The sequence below is a fragment of the Gossypium hirsutum genome, chromosome A01 (assembly GCF_007990345.1).
Source record: "Gossypium hirsutum isolate 1008001.06 chromosome A01, Gossypium_hirsutum_v2.1, whole genome shotgun sequence".
Lineage (NCBI taxonomy): Eukaryota > Viridiplantae > Streptophyta > Magnoliopsida > Malvales > Malvaceae > Gossypium > Gossypium hirsutum.
Window position 1 is genome coordinate 43,633,353 of NC_053424.1, and position 12,859 is coordinate 43,646,211.

Genomic DNA, 12,859 nt, shown 5'->3' on the forward strand with positions numbered 1-12,859 from the left:
ACTATCTACTTTTGAAAACTCGCCTATGGTCAATGTCGAAACCATTTTTTTGAAAATGGGAAATCGACTTTTGAAAACAAAAAAGTTGGGAGTCGCCACCAATCGTTTTTAATAGGGCGTGATTGGATCACCTCAAAACACGGTCGTTTTTAATAAATAAATAAATTTTCCAAAACGACAATTTTGGTGTGCGAAAATAGAAAACCTGTTCCGGATTCAGTTACGTACGAGGAAGGATTAGCACTCTCGACACGCCCAAAATTGGTACTTGATTGATTATTTAGTGTCTTAATGTCAAAAATTAAAGATTTGGACAGAGTTCAAAATGCGATCCTCCTTTTATTGGCTTTTAAAACATTTAGGTAAGTCAAATGTGTATTAAAGACCATCTCACCTCAAGGTAAAACATTACATCCAGTACGTTAGGACACAACATTTTTGACCCTCAATTGTGAGCTTGCCTTTAAAACGTGCGTTTTAGCCTTAAGAGGATATTCGAATATTCAAAATAAACAAAGAAAGCAAAACCCAGTACATTAGGGCACGATTCTTCGAATTCTTTAAATATCGAACATTGCCTTTATTTTGAAAATTTTTTAGAGAAGATCAATGGATAAATGAATTAAGGACATAGATTTTTTTAAAAATGATGATAATAGACAACATGAAAATAATAATATGAGAATAATGCTTACCATATATAAATAATAAAAAATAATAATAATAGTAATTAATGGAAATAATTAATAAAACAACAGTAATAATAAATACAATAATGTAATAAATATTGTGCTAATAGTATTAATAATAATATTAAAAAAATGATGATAATAACAAAAAATATGTTGACGATAACATTAAATATGGGGGATAATAGTAAAAAAAATTAGAATAACAATGTTAAATTAGTAATAGTGACATAAAAATGGTAACCGATAATAAAAAATGGTATAAAAAATAATATAATAAGTCTAGGTATAATAGAAATTTATATTTAAAATAATTAACTTCGCTTAAAAATATATATATATATTTACATAATAAATATATAATAATAAATAAATAATATAATAATATGAAACATAACTCAAATTAATTAAATTAATAGAAAATAATAAAAAAACAATATAAAAATAATGAGAATAAAGCTCAAATTAATTAATTTAACAGTAAAATAACAAAAATAAAAAAAAGGTTAAATTGAATTAAAAATGAAAACTTTGGGGCCAAATCAGAAAGGAAATAAAATCAGAGGTAAACTCCCTCTCTTTTCCCTTCTTTCATTTGTGTAAAGAAAAAAATGTGAACGCCAAAGTAAACAAAATTGAATAATATAAAAAGTTACCTTAAAAATCTGATTTGTATTCTCTTTGATTTCGTATATGTATTCTCTAAAAAAAAATTCCCCCTTACAATAGTTTTCCATGGCTTTTATAGCCAAATTTTACAACTTATAACAAGTAGGGTGATGGAGGTAGTGGATGGTTTAGTAGGGTGTGGGGGTGATGGAGGTAGTGGATAGTTTAGTAGGGTGATGGAGTTAGTGGTCAGTTTAGTGGGGTGTTTAATTTGGGCTGGTTTGACTGGGCCCGGGCAGAAATTTGGTCCTACAGCTGCCCCTCTTTGCTTATTGTCATGTAACGAGAATAGAGCAAAGATTTTAGAAGGGCCAAATTTGCCTGGGCTGGCTGAGTCTTGTTTTCTTTGCCGCAACCCACCGCACCTTATTGCTTCAAAACGCTCCGTTGCTGCTTCACAGAGATGTGATCTGCTTTACTCCTGCTCAGTAAAGATAAGATCTGGTATGTTTAGCCTGCTCCACTCCTGCTCAGTGAAGATAAGGCTGATGATTGGAATCTGCTCCATTGCCGATACATGGAGATAAGATTCATCAAAATTTGATCTTCTTTGCTCCTGCTCAGCGAAGATAAGATCTAGTATATAGCCTGCTCCACTCCTGCTCAGTGAAGATAAGGCTGGTGGCTGAAATCTGCTCCATTGCCGATACATGGAGATAATATTCACCAAAATTTGATCTGCTCCGCTCCTACTCAGCGAAGATAAGATCTAGTATTTAGCCTGCTCCACTCTTGCTCAGTGAAGATAAGGCTGGTGGCTGAAATCTACTCCATTGTCGATACATGGAGATAAGACTTGCCAAAATTTGATCTGCTTCACTCCTGCTCAGTGAAGATAAGATCTGGTATGTTTAGCCTGCTCCATTCCTGCTCAGTGAAGATAAGGCTAGTGGCTGAAATCTGCTCCATTGCCGATACATGGAGATAAGATTCACCAAAATTTGATTTGCTCCGCTCCTGTTCAGCGAAGATAAGATCTAGTATTTAGCCTGCTCCACTCCTGCTCAGTGGGATAAGGCTTGCCGAAATATGTAATTTTAATCAATCTTGCTACACTGTCCACTGGGGAATCCATCTGTAGAAGTGATTTCCTGTGGTTTATGCTTATGCTAAATGATTAGGATGCTATAATCAACATGAATCAAATGCCCCTAACTAAATGTATTGTGAATGACATTTGTATGAATGCAGAATGTCATGAAAATAATCCCATTTTAATGCTTGGGCTACCATTACTCGCTGTCTGTTAAGGCTATCGCTTCACTGACATGAGTCTTTCTTGTTCAACTGCTACTTTCCGACAAAAAACTCATAGAAACAATCCATTTTGTTCAACCGGTTTGCCCCACTATAATTTCAAGGTCCAGTCGACTGTACTTTATGGGGTATAAGGCTTGCACCATCTTCAAACTCTCCTACTGCAACTCGGGGGAATATAATCTGATTCCTCTTCAATTCATTCCCCCCGTAATTTTAAGGGTACAAGATTTGACTCTTCTTCCATTAATTCGGTCTGCTACACCATTCTTAGGTGTCATGACCAGATGTATATGCTTGATATTTGCATAGATGCAAAATATCATCTTTCTCTAGAGAATGATCCCCTTTTAAAGCTTGGGTTGACATTGCTTGCTATTCGTCAAGATTGTACCTTCGATGCAATATTTGTCTCTGATATATTTGACAGAAAATCTTAAGGGGTAGTCCCTCAGACAATTCCAACCCTTAGGCTCGGTAAATAACAACAGTCCTGTTTCAGGTTCTCGTATTATTTAGAAACTTCTAGAGTCATAAGCAGAATCTCCTTTGTGGAAAATATTTTAATCTATATTTCAATGCAAAATGCTTGAAAGAGATCATGGCAAAGGATAAGAATGAAATTAGTTAAGAGCATAGCTCGCAACAATTAAAGTAATCGGAGATATCCAAGGTAATAAAATAAAAATGATTGGGGCGTATCTCGAAAAGAATAAGGCAACCAAGGATAGTAAACATGGGTAAGATAGAAAATTAAGTGCCCTAGATATTACAGCCTGAGCTTCTCTGTACAAACTTCTTGATGACCATTTGAGCTCAACATGTGTTTAGGTGATCCGAAGTACTTTGTCAATGCCCCAAGATGTAGCATACTTCCTCATTGTTAACTCAGGCATAGTAAGACTACTGTATGCCCCACTTTCGATCCAAATTCGAGTCGCCCTTTTCAGGTTTTCAACTCAAATCCCCTTTGGTCTCAAAGCGTCCTTTGCGGGTTTTCGCCTTGGCCTCTCCTTTGCTTTTCTTTTTTTTCTCTTTTTTTTGTTTTTCTCTTCTTTTTCCTTTTCCTTTTTTCTCTTTCCTTTTTCTCTTCTTTTTTTTTGAAAGTTAAGTATTCTTCGATTAAATCCAAGTTTACAGGGTCAGGCAAGTTCTTGCCATTTATTTTAATCAACATCAATGCCCCCACCAGGGATAAGGCCATTCCCAATTTGATATCTATTTTCACTGAAATCCTTTTGTATGGGAAGGATCCTTCTCAAAACTAAGTTTCCTTGATGAAATTTTCTGGAATGATCTTTCCGTCATCACTTCGTATCATTTGACCGTAACAGATAATTTCCGACCTCTTTTTTCAATCAGGTTCACTTGATCATCGGAATTGGATTTACTCAACTCTGACGAAACTCGTGGAGAAGAAACCTTGCCAAAATTGCATTCATTCCATAAATCAACGAAAAACGTTGCCCCGGTGAAGGTTCTGATAGAGGCTCCCATGATCCTTTTTTTTTTTGCACCGTTCATTTTCGGGCGATATGGTATTTATTATTGAACAGCCCGGATGCTTCAGATATTGTACTGCTATTTAAATTTAGTACATCGTCAGATATGGTCCCTTTCGGTACTCCATACTAGCATAGAAAATGCTGGCTATTGACCTCGCATCATTGACATATGAGGCAACTTCTATCCACTTGTCAACATAATCGACGACCATAAAAAGAATCGATACTCGTCAGAGGCTTTTGGTGAAATCAGCCTGACGGTACACATGCCCCATATAGAAAAAGATTATAGGTTTCACTGATTCTTTGCAACATGAGGTTTGCTTCTCATCTTGTTCACCGTCATCAACAGATCAGGAGATAAGCTACAATCTTAGTCATCTTCATAGTCTTGAGGCCCCACTAAACACATATCTCACTCAAAAAGAGATTCTAAGTTAGCAACAGTGTCACTCATATCATTGATAACTGAAGACCTGTTATAAGGATGAAAGAAATTTTGAAGAACAAGAGAAACCAAGAATATTTACTCGTGTGGTATGATCATGAATGAAATGGAAAAGAACAAATGTTTGAAATAAGAAACAAAAGAATGTATTTCATTGAAATAAAGACGCTAGACATAAGTCTATTTCACAAAAGGATTCTTATTGTCTCTAGGCTTAAAGCAACAAGTGTGTTTTGAATATGAATCTAGATTAGCCCTAAAAAATACAGGGATCTCTTCCACCGTCCCATCATTTAAAACACTCCCAAGTATGCAAAGGTGAATGCCTGTCAAATTCTTTTCTCCGCATCATTGATTATTGCGTTTACCCCCTCATTAGCATGGTTGGGTAACAGATTTTCTATGCCAGACCTGTTGTCGAACTTCACAATACCCATTTCAACGAGCCTTTCGACTAACTTCTTAAAAGGGATGCAATATTCTATCGACTGTCCCGTGATTCCTGCGTGGTATTCGTATTGGGCGTTTTCATTGTACCACTTAGGGTATGGAGGTTGTACGGGTTTGAAGTAGAACGGTTCTACAACATGTGCATCAAACAATCTTTTGTGTAGCTCCTTATATGTCACTAGGATAGGGGTAAACTGTATCATCTCCGTATTTCTCTTTGTGCTGGGCTCCTACCTCGGTGCAACTTGCTGGCCTGTGACTACCGTTCTCAATTGATTAACAATGAAAGGCTTTGAATATCCTGAGCTCACATTACTCACTTTGTTTTCTCTCTTCTTCGGAGTTGACCCCCTCGTGCTTTCTCCAGCCTCTATTTTCTCGCACCTTATTGCATCCTCAATCATTTCACCAGACATCACTATATTGAGAAGCTCTTAGTTGCGCTCCCCAACATGTGATTGATGAAAGGTGCTTTCAAGGTATTAATGAAGAGCATGGTTGTTTTTTTTCTAGCAACGGTGGTTGGACTTGTGTAGCGACCTCCCTCTACCTCTGAGCGTACTGCCGAAAACTTTTGCTTGACTTCTTCTCCATAATCTAGAGTGTAATCCTATCGGGTGCTATATCTGTTACATGACCATACTGCTTCATGAAGGCCCGTGCCAAGTCCTTCCATGATTTGACTTGAGTCCGACTCAACTGATTGTACCATTTAGCCGAGGCCCCAGTTAAACTATCTTGAAAACAGTGAATCAACAATTGGTCGTTGTTGACATATCCTGTCATTCTTCGACAGAACATTGTAATATAGGCCTCGGGGCAGCTGATCCCGTTGTATCTTTCGAACTCTGGCATCTTGAACTTTAGAGGGAGTACCAAATTTGGGACCAAACTCAACTCCTTAGTATCCACTCCGCATTGGTAATCAGCACTTTCCAATGCTTTGAACTTCTCCTCCAACCATTTGCATCGATCTTCGAACTATTTTGGAAGCTCAGCTTTTCCTCTTCTGCTGCATCGTCGAAGTCGGGGACATCGAGGGTTACAGGATGGTCTTCAGGGTATGAACTTGAACCTATTGGGTAATTTACCGGTGCTGAAGTACCGGTTTGACACAGGGGTTTAACGTTAACAGACACCCTTGGTGGCTATGCTTGTATGTTCATTGGGGCAAAGCTTGTAGGACAAGCAGAGTCTTCGTTGTCATTCCTAGTATCAACCATTGGGCCTTTGCCAGACCCTCCCCTAAACAGCTGTGTTAGCTGACTTATCATGTTGTTCTGGGATTCTAACATGTGTCTCTGGGATTCTAGCATCTAATCCCTTATCTCTTGTTGGATCCTGGCCAACTGTTCCTGCATCTGTAAATGCAGCTGCTCTTGCATTTCCTTTTGCATCTATTCTAATTTTTCCAACCTCTGATCCATGGCTTTTGTTTTTCTTCGAGTGTAATAGCGATGTTCTAGGGTAACTAGAAATAACCTCTAGTTAATAAGGTTCTTTTTTGAATTAATGCACATGATATGATGTAATGCAAATGCATGGGATGAATGCAAAAGAAGACGTCGACTCTGATTCAATTCCATTTAGAAAACTTTACTGGAAAACAAAATCTTTTACATAAAGTGGATTACATATAGCCTTTGCGCTAAATTCCATTACCGAGTTGCGGCTACGATGCTGGTGTAGTGCCTTCTCCAACTCTGCCGCCCTTTTCTGATCGTGTGCTCTCTGACCATTTCCGGATAACCACATTATCCTCCACTTTATCAAGGAATTCGCTCTCCATGGTAAAACTTTCTATTAGTAACCGAACCGTGAATCGACACCTCCTTTTTATGATAAAAATGCTATGCAATGTGATACAAACATAAACAAAATGAAACACGTTAGTACAGGAGAAATAAACAACCTAGAACACCTATCTGGGTAACCACTAAGGTTTGGCGTAGCCCTAACTAGGGTAGGCTCCTAGGGTTTACTATATATGGTTCAGTTCTAAAGAAAGGGATACCTGAACCAGCAGATTCATCAACCCTCACCCATTATAGGCTCATATGGACCAAGTTCAGTTCAGGGGGATACATTTCCCTATGGCCATGCAGAGGTGAAAACCTCACGAAGCCATAGGTACAGATGTATCCCGAAAGTGATCCCCTAGCCCATGCGGAGGTGAAAACCTCACGAAGGCATAGTTCCTCACTCCCACTTAAAAAGTGCAACCACAACGGTCATGCAATATGATGCAAGAATATATCGAAAGACTCGACAAATAAAGTAAAACCCACATGATAAAAATCGACAAAGACACAGAAAATGCAATGAGAGGATCGTAGATTTAAAAACCAAATTTCCAAATTTTGACAAGAAGACAGAAAACAATCAATTTACAGCTCGACTCTCTGATTGGTCCCCAGTGGAGTCGCCAAGCTGTCGAAACTATTTTCTTGAAAACGGGAAATCGACTTTTGAAAGCAAAAAGTTCGGAGTCGCCACCAATCGTTTTTAATAGGGTGTGATTGGATCACCTCAGAACACGTTCGTTTTTAATAAATAAATAAATTTTCCAAAACGACAATTTTGGTGTACGAAAATAGAAAACCGGTTCGGGATTCAGTTATATACAAGGAAGGATTAGCACCCTCGACACGCCCAAAATTGGTACTTGATTGATTATTTAGTGTCTTAATGTAAAAAATTAAAGATTTGGACAGAGTTCAAAACGCGATCCTCATTTTATTGGCTTTTAAAACATTTAGGTAAGTCAAATGTGTATTAAAGACCATCTCACCTCAAGGTAAAACATTACATCCAGTACGTTAGGACACAACATTTTTGACCCTCAATTGTGAGCTTGCCTTTAAAACGTGCGTTTTAGCCTTAAGAGGATATTCGAATATTCAAAATAAACAAAGAAAGCGAAGCCCAGTACGTTAGGGCACGATTCTTCGAATTCTTTAAATACCGAACATTGCCTTTATTTTGAAAAATTTTGAGAGAAGATCAATGGATAAATGAATTAAGGACATATATTTTTTTAAAAATGATGATAATAGACAACATAAAAATAATAATATGAGAATAACGCTAACCATATATAAATAATAAAAATAATAATAATAGTAATTAATAGAAATAATTAATAAAACAACAGTAATAATAAATACAATAATGTAATAAACATTGTGCTAATAGTATTAATAATAATATTAAAAACATGATGATAATAACAAAAAATATATTGACGATAACATTAAATATTGGGGATAATAGTAAAAAAAATTAGAATAACAATGTTAAATTAGTAATAGTGACATAAAAAGTAAATAATAATAATTTGATATAAAAATGGTAACCGATAATAAACAATGGTATAAAAAAATAATATAATAAGTCTATGTATAATAGAAATTTATATTTAAAATAATTAACTTCGCTTAAAAGTATATATAGATATATATATTTACATAATAAATATATAATAATAAATAAATAATATAATAATATGAAACATAACTCAAATTAATTAAATTAATAGAAAATAATAAAAAAACAAATATAAAAATAATGAGAATAAAGCTCAAATTAATTAATTTAACAGTAAAACAAAAATAAAAAAAGGGTTAAATTGAATTAAAAATGAAAAATTTGGGGCCAAATCAGAAAGGAAATAAAATTAGAGGTAAACTCCCTCTCTTTTCCCTTCTTTTGTTTGTGTAAAGAAAAAAATGTGAATGCCAAAGTAAACAAAATTGAATAATATAAAAAGTTACCTTAAAAATCTGATTTGTATTCTCTTTGATTTCGTATGTGTATTCTCTAAAAAAAAATTCCCCCTTACAATAGTTTTCCATGGCTTTTGTAGCCAAATTTTACAACTTATAACAAGTAGGGTGATGGAGGTAGTGGATGGTTTAATAGGGTGTGGGGGTGATGGTGGTAGTGGATGGTTTAGTAGGGTGATGGAGTTAGTGGTCAGTTTAGTGGGGTGTTTAATTTGGGCTGGTTTGACTGGGCCCGGGCAGAAATTTGGTCCTACAGTGAATACGCCACTTGCATGACTATTGTTTTACACAATCAGACTTATTGTTTATTTTACATGCAATGTGTACTAATATTTTCACACATACACCCTTTTTCCCACATACCCCCTTCCTTATGCTAGCTTTTGATCCCAGTTTGAAAACCCATTTTTCCTATATCTTCATACCGCTCATTAGAGCTTTTTACCATTCATCACCTTCTTTCCATCTTAACTTTCCTTCTTGTTTCCAAACACTCACGTGTTCCCCAACAAGGTCCAGTTTTTCACTAGTCATGGTTTGCACTAGAATGTCATACCGAAGACAAAACATCCCTCTGTTGTCTCCTTACCCTAGTCTAGATACGAAGCTTGTGCACCAAGAAATGAGTATTTATACCATGTATATGCCAAGTTTCTAGGTCTGTTTCACGTTTATACCCTTGCATGCAATGACACTTTGACTAAATTTCTGTACACACGAACCCCAAAGACAAAGGATGAAGCCACTTACATGGTTGTATAGTGATAACAATTAACCAAAATAATGCAGATTTATAAACTTAAAGTACATAGGAACTCACCTGAATACTTTACTCGGAGCTTTGTGTACTCTATTGGTTCCTTCCCTTTGTTATTAGGACCTTCTCCCATTTTTTTGGCTAAAACAATAAAACAGCCTCTTTAAACATAAAAAATAATCATAACTTTATGAAGTGTCAAGAATCTATAGGCATGTATACAATTTTTGGGTAGAAGTTTCCTTCCTACCTAGTATCCGAATGAAAATCCTACTAAACCACTCTTACAGTAACCTCTTCCTTCCTGGTAAAACTTAAAAGAAGGTTTAACAGTTTACCAACAAACGGATTAGGACAAAAGCTCTCCTAAGCTTAACAGACAACACATTCATTTTCAACGAAGAACTCTCTTAGTTTTTCTTCGATAACAACGAAGTCTAATAGAAAAGATCAAATTGAAATCTTTTCTCCACTATCAAGTTATCCTATTTATAGAGAACTCACATCCAAATCCCACTCAGGATTTACTCTAATTATTACTTGTTCTCACACACTTTCACTAATTAATCACATTCTACAAGGCTCTTCAAGTGTCCTAATTACTAACACGTTACCCCACTAGGATACTAGATAACTTAAACGTGTCCCACTAACTATTATGCTTACATCAGCAACAACACAAAAACACAGGTGGCAGACTTATTAATAAGAAGGTCTGCCTAATAAGGTTTTCATCACCATCAAGAACTTGCCATCTGCAAGTGGAACTCCACAATTTTGGCAAAATTCTACAAAATGCTTAGCCATGAAGTTACCAACCTTATCTGGTCTAATTTTTGCAACTTAAGCAATCTTCACCAACATAATCTCTTAAATCGAACCGGTTTGCCAAACTTGGGTGTAATATCTATGGCCTGTTATGGAAAAACATATATGTCTCAAAGATTTGTCTATGGGAGAAATGTTGGAAGAGACTAACATATATGCCTCAAATTCTAAGTTCTGGGTCAATGTCTCTAATATTCCTCTACATCTATTGACCAAAGAAAATGTTGTTAAGATAGGGAACCTTTTTCCTTGTCTTGTGAAAATTTATTTCTAAACCAATAAGCTTAGTTCCTTAAGGATAAAACTTGAGGAGTTCATTAGTGAAACCTTGAAAATCAAGTTTAAGCATAAACGATCAAGTAAAAAATATGGTTAAAGCCAAGTATAAATATGAGAGGTTTCCAAAGTTGTATTATAGGTATGATCGTTTGGGTCATAGGTATAAAAGGTGTGTAACGCCTTAAAATTTTAATTTCAGCATTTGTAAATTTTGACACAAATGTGTATCTGCTTCAGTGGTTAAGTGTTCTGGGTGTGTTTGTGTGAGGTCCCAAGTTCAAGCTATACTTGGGTTGGATTTTGGTATTTTTCTGAATAGAGTCTTAACCTTGCTCAGTAGGCTTATATTTAATTGTTGGTAAGTCTATAACAGGATGGGCCTGCTGGTCTAGTGGTTAAGTAGAGTGTTGGTGTGTTTGAGGTCCTATGTTCAAATCCCTGCATAGGCAATATTTTTGTTTGGTTCTGAGAAAGAGAGTTTGAGTTGTGTTAGATGTCTGAGTAGTGGAGAGTTTGGTGGAGGGAATTAAGGGGAGTTAGAATAGGGGGTTATTGGGATTTTTCTTTCGGATTCCTTTTTGCAAAATTCTATTCTCTTTTCTTCCTCTCTGCCGAAATTCTCATCTCTCTCTCCCTATTTTTTATTCGATTTTGTTTTCAATTTGCCTTTGGTTGTTTTAATGGTTTTCACGGGTTCGGTAAGTCTCCTCATCCTTTCCATCGTAGATTGACAATGATTGTTAGTGATGTGTTTTTTCTTCTTTTACTGGCGTAGGAAGAGGCGGTGGGCAGTAAATCACGTATCTCGTGTTTAGCATCATTTGACGAAGTGTATCACTAGCGGTAAGTCGAGTTTTTATCCATTCTTGATTTTGTTGAATTCACTTGTAAATCCGTAAACTGATGAGGAGTATCTTGATTTTAGGCCTTAGAGTGCTCGGGAGTGTTTAGGCATAAAAAATGTTACAGGTGTGTACCCAAAATGCAAAAAATAGGATTCAACGAAAAGTCAAAAAAAGTATTCTGTCGACGCTACACAGGAGTGTGGTTGCCCGTGTAGTAGGTCGTGTGACGGTAAACGGGAATGTGATCGACAAGCCAGGCTGTGCACGCATAACACAATCGTGTGATGGCCAGGTAAGCCGTGTGCGACACACAGGCTAAAAAAATTTGGGCCGTGTGGGTCACACAGGCGTGTAGGCCTACACAGGCGTGTGGGATTCTAGGCCAGGCCGTGTAACCCACACGGCCAAGGCCGATTTGGGCCGTATAGGCCACATAGGTATGTAGGCCTACAGGGCAAGCCACATGGTCGTGTGAACCCAAGTCGATTGTGAACCTACTATAGAATCAATAAGTATTACTTAGACCCCTAATTGTGTGAATTATCTGTATGGTGTCTGACTTGAGCATATATGCTGATCTGATTGTATAGACTGTGACTGCATAATAGCATGACATCTTTTGTATGTTGTATTGCATCGGGGTGGGTTATTGTTATTTGAAGGAAGTGTCTGAAATGCTATTAAGCCTAATATCTGGCAGCTCTGCTGCAAATTTCTGATTATGTCTCGCATTTTGATACAACATGGTGTGTAAGGATGGACGGAGTTGATATGTAGAGGCTTATAGGTAGAATTCTGATTTCCTGCTATTGCATACTATATTTGAGATGGGCCAATGCCCTAATATATATATCTGAAACTGTATCTGATGGAGCTAAGACCCAAACTGAATCTGTAATGAGCTCGGGCCAGCCTGTATTTGACTGTATTCTGATGTAATTCTGTATGCATATTTTCTATGGGGATTATACATTGAGTTTGCGAAAACTCACCCTTTCCGTTTAATTTGTACAGGTAATCCCCAGACTTGACGAATCAGCGCAACAGAGGACTCGACAGTGGCCACACTTAAATTTTAGACAGTTTTCCATTAATTTTTAGATTTTATTACTTATTTGGAGGTTTGATGTAGCTAATGGACTTTAGACAGTCTGGCTTTAAGTTTTCAGTTTCCTAAATTATTTTACGATCTATTACTGCTAGGCATGATAAAACTCAGTTTCCCTTAAGATCAAACGGTTTTTCTAAAATAAGTGCTTTCCAAAGCTTTCGATAAAAAAACGATTTTAGACATAACAAAGAACACATGTTTTACTTCGAATTAAGATAAAAGCTAATTAACTGGAA